Source organism: Aulonocara sp. 'chitande type north' Nkhata Bay, linkage group LG22, assembly GCF_057382095.1.
Source record: "Aulonocara sp. 'chitande type north' Nkhata Bay isolate Kocher_YH1m ecotype deep benthic linkage group LG22, A_spYH_male_GT1.1, whole genome shotgun sequence".
NCBI lineage: Eukaryota > Metazoa > Chordata > Actinopteri > Cichliformes > Cichlidae > Aulonocara > Aulonocara sp. 'chitande type north' Nkhata Bay.
The window spans coordinates 4,264,824-4,278,552 of record NC_141364.1 but is presented as its reverse complement, the minus strand read 5'-3'; the positions used below and the strand labels follow the sequence as shown (position 1 = coordinate 4,278,552).

General features: G+C 40.9%; 1 pseudogene; it reads left to right on the top strand.

Annotated features, from left to right (window-relative positions):
* The first annotated feature begins 2,264 nt into the window (after window positions 1-2,264).
* On the top strand, window positions 2,265-3,992 carry LOC147303254 (Ig kappa-b4 chain C region pseudogene; annotated as a pseudogene).
* Window positions 3,993-13,729: the final 9,737 nt, after the last annotated feature.

Below are 13,729 nucleotides of genomic sequence, written 5' to 3'. Positions count from 1 at the left end.
TGCATCTAATGTCAGTACAAATACAGCTGCTCTGTGATGGCCTCAGAGGTTGTCTAAGAGAATATTGGGAGCAACAACACCACCATGAAGTCCAAAGAACACACCAGACAGGTCAGGGATGAAGTTACTGAGACATTTAAAGCAGGCTTAGGCTACAAAAAGATTTCCCAAGCCTCCAACATCCCACGGAGCACTGTTCAAGCCATCATTCAGAAATGGAAGGAGTATGGCACAACTGTAAACCTACCAAGACAAGGCCGTCCACCTAAACTCACAGGCCGAACAAGGAGCATGCTGATCAGAAATGCAGCCAAGAGGCCCATGGTGACTCTGGACGAGCTGCAGAGATCTACAGCTCAGGTGGGGGAATCTGTCCATAGGACAACTATTAGTCGTGCACTGCACAAAGTTGGCCTTTATGGAAGAGTGGCAAGAAGAAAGCCATTGTTAACAGAAAACCATAAGAAGTCCCGTTTGCAGTTTGCCACAAGCCATGTGGGGACACAGCAAACATGTGGAAGAAGCTGCTCTGGTCAGATGAGACCAAAATGGAACTTTTTGGCCAAAATGCAAAACACTTTGTGTGGCGGAAAACTAACACTGCACATCACTCTGAACACACCATCCCCACTGTCAAATATGGTGGTGGCAGCATCAGGCTCTGGGGAGGCTTCTCTTCAGCAGGGACAGGGAAGCTGGTCAGAGTTGATGGGAAGATGGATGGAGCCAAATACAGAGCACTCTTGGAAGAAAACCTCTTGGAGTCTGCAAAAGACTTGAGACTGGGGCGGAGGTTCACCTTCCAGCAGGACAACCACCCTAAACATAAAGCCAGGCCAACAATGGGATGGTTTAAAACAAAACATATACATTTGTTAGACTGGCCCAGTCAAAGTCCAGATCTAAATCCAATCGAGAATCTGTGGCAAGATCTGAAAACTGCTGTTCACAAACACTGTCCATCTGATCTGACTGAGCTGGAGCTGTTTTGCAAAGAAGAATGGGCAAAGATTTCAGTCTGTAGATGTGCAAAGCTGGTAGAGACAGACCCTAAAAGACTGGCAGCTGGAATTGCAGCAAAAGGTGTTTCTACAAAGTATTGACTCAGGGGGCTGAATAATTACGCACAACTCACTTTGCAGTTATTTATTCGTAAAACATGTTTGGAATCATGTATGATTTTGTTCCACTTCTCACGTGTGCACCACTTTGTGTTGGTCTTTCACCTGGAATTCCAATAAAATTGATTCATGTTTGTGGCTGAAATGTGACAAAATGTGGAAAAGTTCGAATACTTTTGCAAGCCACTGTAAATAGGCCTATACTGCTGTACTTTAATGTCGGTCATAAGGGTGGTACTTCAAGAGACATATGTTATGAGGTGGTCCTCACTGTGAAAAGTTTGAGAACCACTGATCTAAAGACACTGAGTGTTTGTGAGAACACGTAAAACTGTTTTGATGTATTTGTGCAGTTTGAGGTTTTGTGAATGTAGATTGAAAATTCAATTTAATGTTTAGAGTTTTGAGGAAGAAGGTGGAAGTGTCGTGGTCCGGAGTCTGTGGACTCCATGTTTATGTTTTAGGTTAATTAATATTCTGTGGTTTTGTTTATTTTGGGTTATTTGTGATTGTTCAGAGTTTAATGTTCTCTGTTCCTCGATTGTGTTTTGCTTAGTATTTTTGGTTCTATGGTAATGTTTTCAGGTTACATCCTCCCAGTCTCGTCTAATTAGAATCAACTCTTCCTCCTGTCTGCCATTTCCTTGTTTCCTTGTGTGTGTATATTAGTGTGTGTTTGCCTCTTTGCTCTTTGTTGGAGCATCTGCGTCTCACTGGTGTTTCATCCGCATCTCGTTTCCTGCTGGCCATCCCCTGTGTTGTCTCAGTCTCCTCACGTTTCAGGTTTGGTTTGTAGTTTTCCCAAAGTTTTGTTCACGCCATACCCGTTCCTGTTATGTGCTTCACTTACGTTAAATAAAACTCACTCCCTGAATCTGAGTCTGCGTTTGGGTCCTTCCAATAAAACCCGCAGCTGTGACAGGGAGCTTTTGTAGTGATGTATCTTAACAACTATAAAATGTAAATTCTCAAATTATATTTTTGGAACTTTATTTTATTGTGTTTACTTTATTTTAATTTTAAAATTATACTATTAATATGTTATAAAGCTATGATGAAAACAATTCATATTGTTGAGTTTGTTTGTTTCAGAGTCAGAGAGCCGTGTCTCTCTACAGTCAGAGGTTTTTGTACGGCGCCTCAATGAGTTTGTATCACTGTGGTGGACTTTTGGTGGAGGAACCAGACTGGAATTTGGAAGTAAGTCGAACTTAAACCTCTTTTATTTTATCAGATTTCTTTCTTGTGGTTATCTTGACTTTTCTGTTCAGTGTGCCAGAAAACAAAAATCATTAAAACAGTTTTTAGATCAATTTTCATGAAGACACAAAGTTAGCTTCAGAATAAATGTTAAAATCAATATTAACAAATAATATAAAACATCAGAGTTGACTTGAGGATTATTGAGATATATATATGTCTGGTTAACTCTTGAGAGCTTTTGGTTTTAATTTAGTCTGTTAGAGTCAGAGAGCCGTGTCTCTACAGTCAGAGGTTTTTGTGCAGCGGCTCAGTGAGTTTGTATCACTGTGGTGGACTTTTGGTGGAGGAACCAGACTGGATGTTGGAAGTAAGATTATAATGTTTTTAAAGAAACTACATCGAGGTGTAAATGTTAGCTTTATAACAATGAAGTATTCATGTAGAGGTAATATTATAACCATTATACACTGGAGGCTGACTCCATCAGCTTTAATTAGATTTTATGTCGACATTTCTGACATAAAGACGATGCATTGTGTAAATAATATAAACTGTCATCAGCCTGTGATTATTTTCTAGTTTGAAATCACAGTCACTGTTTCTAAGATGAATTAAATGTAACTGTCCTCAAGTTAAACAGAGTGAAGATAAAGATTTCTGGTCTTTTACTTAGTCAGTAAAAATGTAGAATTTGCTTAGAAATCATAAAAGCACTACAATAAATGACTGAAACTCACATGAGGTAAGTAGAAAACTTGTGTATTATACAGAACGGAGGTTTTTGAAGCTTAACATCTTGTATAATTGTTGCCATATCTGCTTCTTTTATTTCCAGAAGTTAAAGATGGGCATTTGACAGTGTGCAGCACGTCTGGTGTTTCTGTTGTAGCAGATATCATTTCAAATGTCATTAAAATCATGTAAGCAGTAAAAGAAATTAATCCACATCATTCAAGTAGTGCTATTAAGTTTCTTATCTCCAACAAGTGATGTGTTATAGATAACTGATGACTTTGAAGCTAAAATAGTTTTGTAAATGTTTCCACATCTGCTTCTTTTATTTCCAGTGTAGTTTGAACATATTTCAGCTCAAACTGTGTGATGATTCTCTCTGTGCTGATATGCATGAGAGGTTTCTGAAAGGGAAGTGAAACAATGTGTGAGTGAATGACTGGTGGAGCAGAAAAAACACCTGACAGAAACTTCTTAACGGAGAAATTCAAATTGTGGTTCCTGTCCTCTAACCTGATTGGTGTTTCCTAGGTGATACCCACCCAGCCCTGAAGGTGCTGGGTCCCTCCAGTGAGGAGCTGAAACAGGGGAAGGCCACGCTCATGTGTGTGGCCAACAAGGGCTTCCCCTCAGACTGGAGTCTGTCCTGGAAGGTGGATGGCAGTGGCAGCATCAGCTGGGAGGAGAGCAGGAGCCCCGTGGTGCAGGAGAACGACGGCCTCTACAGCTGGAGCAGCACCCTGAGGCTCCCTGCAGACCACTGGATGAAGGTGGGCTCTGTGACCTGTGAGGCCACCCAGGGCTCCCAGACTCTGGTCTCAGAGCCACTGATGAGAGACCAGTGTCCCCAGTCCTGAACTATATGTGACTTTTATGCTGGTCTTACTTTCACACTGCATTCTGTAGATTTTTTTTCAATTTCTTCTCTCATTTTTCATTGCTTTGTTTAAAGTTTAAAGTTTGTTTAAAGTTTTAAAGAATAAAAAAAATCTACATTAAATAAGAATCGAGTGTTTGTCTTACTTTTGTGGTGATGTCAATATTAAACTCTAAATAATGATTTCCAGGATTCTTATTGGAAACCAGTGTGCTATCTGTAGTCAATATGAGTCGGTAGAATTAAGTCACTTTGAATACATGAAGTAAAGCAAAGTTTATGTTAAAGAGTAAGTGCGAAGGGGAATTGATAAGAACTTAGAGATTATGATTTTATTACTGAGAATATTGAGCGACACCGCCGTTATTCATGCAAAGTCATTGCATGCTGTTTAATGAATGTTTCAGCATGTTGTAGCTTGTTATATAAAGCAATTTGAGTTCTCAGGTGGAGTAGAAAAGCACAATATAAGAATGAGTCAAATGATCAGTGTTGAGGTATCTTAAAGTATTCTATTATGCAGAGTACTTTTTTAAAGTAATGCAGTACATTATTTTGGTGTTTTTCTGTAAAATCACCTGAAACACACCATCTCATAACTATCATTTAACAATAAGAACTTATAGGCTACAGTCCCTCACGCCAATATAAATCCCTATCCTATCCATTCACTTAGCTTAACATCACCCTGGATTCTTGATTAGTTTAGCATTAGCATGCTGTCTGTGCAGAAGCTTGCAAGCAATCAAACTTGTGTTACCGGCATAATGTTTAGTTACTTTGTGGATTAATAAGTACCTCTTAATATATGCTGCAGTGTTACAGTTAAATAATGGAACTATTGGTTCAAAACAATAGTGAGTAAACAGTGATCATGACTTACTTATATATATAGTAGGTGACTTATATATATGTATAGATTCTATATATTGTGCTATTTCTTACTTTTTGTGTTGTCTGCTTTTGTTACTGTTTGTACTGGAGCACTGTAACCAACATAACTGGTGCAGGAAACAGACTGGAATTTGAAATTACGTTTACACTGATTGTAAAAATTAAATATGCATAAGGGTGAATGTTAACATCACAAAGATGTTGTATTCATATAGTAATATGAATATTCCCAGTGGAAACTTACTAAACCAGGTTTGCATAAATTTTAAATTTTATATTAATATTTCTGTCAAACTGAAATGAAAACAAGGTGATGTGTAAATATTATAAACTGTAATCATCTGTAATCATCAACTGTAAAATCAACTGTAATCATAACATAAACTGTCTGTCACGTTTAACTTGTTTCTCCCTTATTGCTGAAAGCATCACAATAAATATTTGCATTACTACACTCTTCATGTAATAAATGGACTGATAGTGAACTTTGGTATGTACTGTGGTAGTTTTCACATTGTATATTAATTGTGCTATTTTGCCAGGTGTAATATAGATAGGTATTTGTAACATAATGTCAAAGACAAAGTTATCAGACTAGTATTGAACAGCAAAAAAGAAAAAAATCTACAAACCTGAGAAAATTGGACTTAAAGTTTCTATTGGAAGTATTTATATAAGTTATGGAGACAATTGTGACTCACTGATTTTGGTGATTTATTGTGTTTTTCTCTTTCTTTAAGAAATGTTTTCATAATGAGCAATATTCAGGAATTGGTTCACATGTATTTGAGCTGCTATGAATCAGAGGTCAAAGATCAAAATTTGATTGAATGAGATACAAATTTCCAAATTCTTTTTTGTTTAGCAACAATAACATTTTCACTCTATCACTCTGTGTGTGTGTGTGTGTGTGTGTGTGTGTGTGTGTGTGTGTGTGTGTGTGTGTGTGTGTGTGTGTCCTCAGTGAACTGTATCAGTCTCTGCAGTATCTTCCAGCTGCAGCAGTCACTTCAGTTTCTGTTCAGTCTGACTGAGGGAGGTTTTTGTACGACTGTTTTTCACTGTGTGCTCACCCACTGACTGTTAGGATAGTGCCAACTCTGACAGTAATAAACTGCTGCATCTTCAGCCTGGACTCCACTGATGGTCAGAGTGAAGTCAGAGTTTGATCCACTGCCTGTAAAACGAGCTGGAATCCCTGATTGTCGAGTGCTAGCATACTTAATGAGCAGTTTAGGAACTCCTCCATCTTTCTGTTGGTACCAGGCTAAATGGTTGTTGCCATGAACATTCTGACTGATCCTACACTTGATGCTCACAGATCCTCCCACAGTAGAGCTCACTGCTCCAGGCTGAGTCACTGTGATCTGTCCTCTGGACTCTGAGGACACAGAGACAAAAACATAAAGCAGCTTCATGGTTTTGTGGGCTTCATTTCAGAGGGACAGATGTTGATAGAGGAGAGGAGTTTGATTCTCTGGACTTTACCTGTGAAGCAGCAGCAGAGGAGAGTCCAGATGAGGACGCAGATCAAAGTCATGTTTTTGATGAGGAGGATTTCTGTGGCTTCTGTTGTGATGAAGGACAGCTGTCAGTCATCCAGTGTTCAACTCTCAGGACTATAAACTCTCCCAGAGCACTGGAGCATGGTGCTGCTGATGCAAAGTGCCTCTCTATGGAAATGAACTGACTGAAAACAACAAGTAGTTGGATCAAATAGTCGATGCTGTTTATCAATTAATCAGTCAGTTTATGAAAATGTTTTCTTTCTTGTGTTTTAGGACACATCCAGACATTGATGGATGTGTGGGATTTTTAAATTTGGGTATTTTCTGCAATCTTTTACAAAAACATGTTCATTGACTGAGAGAGGCAAGAAAATGTTTCATGATCAAACCAGAGCAGTACTTTGTGATATAACCCCAAGTGTTGCCAAATGCCAACAAAACATGCAAACAATGTCTGAAGATAAAGGCACAGACATCCATCCTTGTAAGACAAAATCTGATTTCCTCTTGTTCACTTAAAAAAGAAGAAGAAAAGAAATGTTGTACTTTCTACTCAAACACATGAACAGAGTTTCAGAGAATCTTCACCCTGAAAGAGGTTTTAGAAACCTACCTGTCAGCAAATCAAAGAACCGCTTACATGTAAGCAACAGGACAGAATAGAAAAGTTTTCCCCCAAAAAAGAACCTGCACATTTGAACATGGCGTCAAAAATGAAAGACATTAAAAAATCAGAGGAAAGGTACAATTTGCAAAACCTATTTTAGAGTTTTGTAAAACTCAGTACAAAAAAACTTGCAGTGATTCACATTGATGCATGATGCTGACCACAGGATGCAAAAGTTAAACATGACCACAGCGCAGAATCATTCATCTCTGTTTTAATTTGATATTTTTATAACAGGACAACCTGTGAGGCTGGAAAGACTTCGGTTTCGTGCCCTGAACAGGTCACTTTCTGTTTGGTGATGTAGTGTCTGCAGTGTTGGGAAGGTTACTTTTAAAATTTATTCCACTACAGATTACAGATTACATGCCCCAAAATGTATTTTGTAACGTATTCTGAATACTTTGGATTACTTAATATATGATCATGCTTTTTACAACTACATGAATGCACTATTGCTGTTTGATTTATTACTGTTACTGAAGGCTACTCGCCGTACCAATAACAACTCGATTTTTACATCTTAATATAAATGAGTAACAGTAGGTGGACATTAGGTAAGGCTGCACTTTTTGCAGTGATCTGCAAACGCATATATAAAACAGGTCCGCGGCTCCGAACCGTAGTAAAGGGACCTCTGGCTAATCCGTCGGGTTCGTGTCGGGCTCGTAGCTGAAAACTAGCTTTACTTTGTTGCCTGGGTCAAGTTTGTAAGAGACAGAGAGAGACGTTGAAAGGCTGCTCCAGCAGAACTTATTGTTTCGGAGGAAAACACGAACACAGTGTCCAGTCGAGTCTTAATAGCTTACTTACAGCTGGGCTCGTCAGGCTCTCTGTTTGGCTGCTGTGGTTATTATTATATTTACATGCTTCCAGCTCCCGTTTCTGCTCGATGACAGCTCCTACTTTTTCTCCCTCTTCGCGCTCACAGACACATAACAGGTACAGCAGTCCATTCTCCCTGCAGCACGGACTACACTGCCCATGAGGCTGCATTCTTTAGGGCGATGCTTCATCGGCCTGGCCTCATATTACCGCCGGTTTGTGAAAGATTTTGCCTCTATAGCCGAACCCCTGCACAACCTGACCAAGAAGAATGCACATTTTCAGTGGCATGCTGAGCACCAAGCAGCTTTCGACAAGCTGAAGTGTCGACTCACCTCTGCCCCTGTTCTTGGCTATCCACTTGACCATGGAGAAATGACACTAGACACTGATGCCAGCGACACTGGCATCGGCGCGGTGCTGTCACAGATGCAACAGGGCGTGGAACGTGTGCTGGCATATGGCAGTCGTAAGCTATCAAGAACTGAACAAAACTACTGCACCACACGACGTGAACTACTAGCCGTCGTGGATTTCACGTCCCACTTTCGCCAGTATCTCCTTGGACGGCCTTTCAAAGTGCGCACAGACCACAGCAGTCTACGGTGGCTAACAAAAATGAAAGAGCCAGAGGGACAATTAGCTCGATGGCTCGAGAAGCTTGCCGAGTACAACTTTGAGATCATCCACCGTCCAGGTCGAGTGCACACCAATGCTGATAGCCTCTCCAGAAGACCCTGTCGCCAGTCTTGTCCATGCAGAGTGCAGGACCCCCCCAAGCATCTCGGGGGGACCAGTCATCAGGCAGTTCAATGCGAGTTGGACTCTGACACCAGCTCCCTGTTGCTGAGTCCGGTGAGGGTGGAGGGACAACCGGCTACTACAGCGGTGTGTCTAGTGGGGGTAAGTCATAACACCACCACACCAGAAACAAAGACTTTAGACCAAACTGCTCTTGTAAATAAGGTTAGCACGTTGTTAAAGCAGGCCATACAAAAGGCGTCATATGTTTTGTAAATTCTCTTGGTGGCGCTGTCACTTGGTGTTCGCTCGCTCTGTGGTAGAGTATCACTTCCTGTTCCTGCTCAAACACAGTGGTGTTTCTGAGTAGCTTATTTGCTTAGCGATTTAATTAACAACTTTTAAATACATTCTTCTTTCATAGTATAATCTTCACGTGCTTCCTCCGAAGCACACTTTCTGTGTACTCACTACCTAATTTATAGCCAAAGTATTCACTCACTGTCTCTGTACTGTCTCGCTAGCCTAGCTTAGCTCGTAGCCGACTCATTAGCACCATGGCTACTTCACCTGTCCCTCCTGCACTTTCTTGCTCATTGTGTCAGATGTTTAGTTACTCCTCGGCCTCCTTTAGCAGTAATGATATCTGTAACAAATGTAGCATATTTGCAGCGCTGGAGGCCAGGATTACTGAATTGGAGACTCGGCTTCGCACCCTTCATTCACCCGCAGCTAGCCAGGCCCCTGTAGCTGGTGCAGCCGAAAATAGCGTAGGCCCCGCTAGCTGTTCCCCGGCAGGTCCCAAGCAGCTGGGGAATCAGGGCGGCTGGGTCACGGTGAGGAGGAAGCATAGTCCTAAACAGAAGCCCCAGGTACACCACCAACCCGTTCATGTGTCTAACCGTTTTTCCCCACTCGGCGACACACCCGCCGGGGGTCAAACTCTGGTAATTGGCGATTCTGTTCTCAGACATGTGAAGCTAGAGACACCGGCAACCATAGTCAATTGTCTTCCAGGGGCCAGAGCAGGCGACATTGAAGGAAATTTAAAACTGCTGGCTAAGGGTAAACGTAAATTCAGTAAAATCATAATTCACGTCGGCAGTAATGACACCCGGTTACGCCAATCGGAGGTCACTAAAATCAATATTGAATCGGTGTGCAGCTTTGCCAAAACAATGTCGGACTCTGTAGTTTTCTCTGGTCCCCTCCCCAATCAGACCAGGAGTGACATGTTTAGCCGCATGTTCTCCTTAAATTGCTGGCTGTCTGAGTGGTGTCCCAGAAACGATGTGGGCTTCATAGATAATTGGCAAACCTTCTGGAGGAAACCTGGTCTTGTTAGGAGAGACGGCATCCATCCCACTTTGGATGGAGCAGCTCTCATTTCTAGAAATATGGACAAATTTATTAAACCCCCCAAAATATGACTATCCAGAGTTGGGACCAGGAAGCAGAGTTGCAGTCTTACACGCTTCTCTGCAGCTTCTCTCCTCCTGCTACCCCCCCAAAAACCCATCTCCATAGAGACTGTGTCAGCTTCCAAAAAGACAAAAAACAAACTAAAAACCAGCAACAAACAACTTAAACATAAACAATCACAAAGAAAGAACAATACAGTATCCACATCTGAACCAAAGAGTAAAACAGTGAAATGTGGATTATTAAATATTAGGTCTCTCTCCTCCAAGTCTCTGTTAGTACATGACTTAATAATTGATCAACAAATTGATTTACTCTGCCTTACAGAAACCTGGTTGCAGCAGGACGATTATGTTAGTTTAAATGAATCAACACCCCCGAGTCATTCTAACTACCAGAAATCTCGAAGCACAGGCCGAGGGGGCGGTGTGGCAGCAATTTTTCACACCAGCCTATTAATTAATGAAAGACCAAGACAGACTTTTAATTCATTTGAAAGCCTGATGCTTAACATTGTCCACCCCAGCTGTGAAACTCAGAAACCAGTCTTACTTGTTATCATCTATCGTCCACCTGGGCCTTACACAGAGTTTCTGTCTGATTTCTCAGACTTTATATCTAATTTAGTTCTGAGCTCAGATAAAATAATTATTGTGGGTGATTTTAACATCCATGTAGATGCTAAAAATGACAGCCTCAACATGGCATTTAATCTGTTATTAGACTCAATTGGTTTCTCTCAAAATGTAAAAGAACCCACCCACCACTTTAATCACACTCTAGATCTTGTTTTAACATATGGCATCGAACCTGAACATTTAACAGTGTTTCCTGAAAACCCTCTCCTGTCTGATCATTTCCTGATAACATTTACTTTTACAATAATTGATTACACAGCGGTGAAGAGTAGACTTTATCAAAGTAGATGTCTTTCTGAAAGCACTGTAACTAAGTTTAAGAATATAATCCACCCACTGTTATCATCTCCAATGCCCTGTACCAACACAGAGCAAAGCAGCTATCTGAACGCTACCCCAACAGAGGTCGATTATCTTGTTAATAATTTCACCTCCTCACTACGTACGACTCTGGATACTGTAGCTCCTGTGAAAACTAAGGCCTCAAATCAGAAGTACCTGACTCCGTGGTATAATTCTGAAACACGTACCCTAAAGCAGATGACTCGTAATCTGGAGAGGAAATGGCGTGTCACAAATCTAGAGGATCATCATTTAGCCTGGAGAAATAGTTTGCTGCTTTATAAGAAAGCCCTCCGCAAAGCCAGAACATCTTACTATTCATCACTGATTGAAGAGAATAAGAACAACCCTAGGTTTCTCTTCAGCACTGTAGCCAGGCTGACAAAAAGTCAGAGCTCTTTTGAGCCAACCATCCCTTTAACGTTAACTAGTAATGACTTCATGAACTTCTTCACAAATAAAATTTTTATCATTAGAGAAAAAATTACCAATAATCATCCCACAGATGTAATATTATCTACAGCTACTCTTAGTACCATTGATATTAAGTTAGACTCTTTTTCTCCAATTGATCTTTCTGAGTTAACTTCAATAATTACTTCCTCCAAACCATCAACGTGTCTTTTAGACCCCATTCCTACAAAACTGCTCAAAGAAGTCCTGCCATTAATTAATTCTTCGATCTTAAATATGATCAACCTATCTCTAATAATCGGCTATGTACCACAGGCCTTCAAGCTGGCTGTAGTTAAACCTTTACTCAAAAAGCCATCTCTAGACCCAGCAGTCTTAGCTAATTATAGGCCAATCTCCAACCTTCCTTTCATATCAAAAATCCTTGAAAGAGTAGTTGTCAAACAGCTAACAGATCATCTGCAGAGGAATGGTTTATTTGAAGAGTTTCAGTCAGGTTTCAGAGCTCAGCACAGCACAGAAACGGCCTTAGTGAAGGTTACAAATGATCTTCTTATGGCCTCTGACAGTGGACTCATCTCTGTGCTTGTCCTGCTAGACCTCAGTGCAGCGTTCGATACTGTTGATCATAATATCCTATTAGAGCGATTAGAACATGCTGTAGGTATTACAAGTACTGCGCTGCAGTGGTTTGTATCATATCTATCTAATAGACTCCAATTCGTGCATGTAAATGGAGAGTCCTCTTCACACACTGAGGTTAATTATGGAGTTCCACAGGGTTCAGTGCTAGGACCAATTCTGTTTACATTATACATGCTTCCCTTAGGCAGTATCATTAGAAGACATAGCATACATTTTCACTGCTATGCAGATGACACCCAGCTCTATCTGTCCATGAAGCCAGATAACACACACCAATTAGTTAAACTGCAGGAATGTCTTAAAGACATAAAGACCTGGATGGCCGCTAACTTTCTGCTTCTTAATTCAGATAAAACTGAGGTTATTGTACTCGGCCCTGAAAATCTTAGAAATATGGTATCTAATCAGATTCTTACTCTGGATGGCATTACCTTGGCCTCCAGTAACGCGGTGAGGAACCTTGGAGTCATTTTTGACCAGGACATGTCCTTCAACGCACATATTAAACAAATATGTAAGACTGCTTTCTTCCATTTGCGCAACATCTCTAAAATTAGAAATATCCTGTCTCAGAGTGACGCTGAAAAACTAGTTCATGCATTTATTACTTCCAGGCTGGACTACTGTAATTCATTATTATCAGGATGTCCAAAAAACTCACTGAAAAGCCTTCAGCTAATCCAAAATGCTGCAGCAAGAGTCCTGACAGGGACTAGAAAGAGAGAGCATATTTCTCCTGTTTTGGCTTCCCTTCATTGGCTTCCTGTTAAATCCAGAATTGAATTCAAAATCCTGCTCCTCACATACAAGGTCTTAAATAATCAGGCCCCATCTTATCTTAATGACCTTGTAGTACCATATCACCCTATTAGAGCGCTCCGCTCTCGCTCTGCAGGCCTACTTGTTGTTCCTAGAGTATTTAAAAGTAGAATGGGAGGCAGAGCCTTCAGTTTTCAGGCCCCTCTTCTGTGGAACCAGCTTCCAGTTTGGATTCGGGAGACAGACACTATCTCTACTTTTAAGATTAGGCTTAAAACTTTCCTTTTTTCTAAAGCATATAGTTAGGGCTGGACCAGGTGACCCTGAATCCTCCCTTTGTTATGCTGCAATAGATGTAGGCTGCCGGGGGATTCCCATGATGCATTGAGTTTTTCCTTTCCAGTCACCTTTCTCACTCACTATGTATTAATAGACCTCTCTGCATTGAATCATATCTGTTATTAACCTCTGTCTCTCTTCCACAGCATGTCTTTATCCTGTCTTCCTTCTCTCACCCCAACCGGTCGCAGCAGATGGCCGCCCCTCCCTGAGCCTGGTTCTGCCGGAGGTTTCTTCCTGTTAAAAGGGAGTTTTTCCTTCCCACTGTCGCCAAAGTGCTTGCTCATAGGGGGTCATATGATTGTTGGGTTTTTCTCTGTATCTATGAAGCGCCTTGAGGCGACTTTTGTTGTGATTTGGCGCTATATAAATAAAATTGAATTGAATTGAATTGAATTACAAAGTCAGACATTTTATGTCAAAACACTTCTATCAACACAGACATCTCAGAAGAGACAATTCACACTAGAACAGACATATCACACCAGAACATGTCCACTAATACACACACTGTAAAGCTGACTGAGAAAGTATATGTGGCTAAAACCCTTGATACTGCTTCTCTGTTTCATGGTTGGACCATGGGGGAGCTGAGCCAAGCC